This window comes from Ovis aries, chromosome 1 (assembly GCF_016772045.2).
Source record: "Ovis aries strain OAR_USU_Benz2616 breed Rambouillet chromosome 1, ARS-UI_Ramb_v3.0, whole genome shotgun sequence".
Classification (NCBI taxonomy): domain Eukaryota; kingdom Metazoa; phylum Chordata; class Mammalia; order Artiodactyla; family Bovidae; genus Ovis; species Ovis aries.
Genome location: NC_056054.1, coordinates 80,460,079 through 80,461,016, shown reverse-complemented (window position 1 = coordinate 80,461,016; position 938 = coordinate 80,460,079). Strand labels below are relative to the sequence as shown.

The following is a 938-nucleotide window of genomic DNA, read 5'->3' as shown; positions in this document are numbered from 1 at the left end:
TTTTTCTCAACTACTATTGGACTGACCTGTCTGAATATTTTCTGGATGGTTTCTTGGTTATAAAAATATAGCAACCACACAATGTGTTTAGCAAAACAAAGGGTCATTTCTTGTGTGTGTGTGTGTGTGTGTGTGTGTGTGTGTGTGTGTGTGTGTGTGTATGTGTGTGGTGGTCCACTTTAGTTTAGAAAAACAAATTTTCTATGCATTGTTATTTTGAGGTGACATACAATCATTCCATTCTTTTATTCCATGACAACAGAATTGCAAGATTTAATATACCTCTCAGACGGTAAAGCGTCTGCCAGCAATGTGAGAGACCCGGGTTCGATCCCTGGGTTGGGAAGGTCCCCTGGAGAAGGAAATGGCACCCCACTCCAGTATTCTTGCCTGGAAAATTCCATGGACCAAGGAAACTGGTAGGCTACAGTCCACAGGGTCGCAAAGAGTCAGACAGGACTGAGAGACTGGGGCTTCCCCGGTGGCTCAGAGGTTAAAGCATCTGCCTAGAATGCGGGAGACCCGGGTTCGATCCCTGGGTTGGGGAGATCCCCTGGAGAAGGAAATGGCAACCCACTCCAGTACTCTTGCCTGGAGAATCCCATGGAGGGAGGAGCCTGGTAGGCTACTAGTCCATGGGGTTGCAAAGGGTTGGACATGACTAGGTGACTTCACTTCACTTCACTAATTTAAATACATGGCATTATTATCAAAATGAAAAAATGGAAACTGGTAGGATCCTTAAGAAATAATTTAAAATATGCTCATTTATTATTGGATAATTTGAAGCCATTAAAATATGCTTATAAAATTCAAATATTTATTAAATATTTCAATATTCAATTATTTATTTTTAAAATGTGGGTATCACCCATAACTTAAATATCAATGTAAAAAGCAGGACACATAACTATATTAAGTTGTTGTATAATATTAGA

General features: G+C 40.0%; 1 non-coding gene across 1 annotated transcript; it reads left to right on the top strand.

Moving 5' to 3' along the window:
• The first annotated feature begins 475 nt into the window (after nt 1–475).
• TRNAS-AGA (transfer RNA serine (anticodon AGA)) lies at nt 476–548 on the top strand. Its single transcript has one exon. It is a non-coding gene; the product is annotated as a tRNA-Ser (tRNA).
• Nucleotides 549–938: the final 390 nt, after the last annotated feature.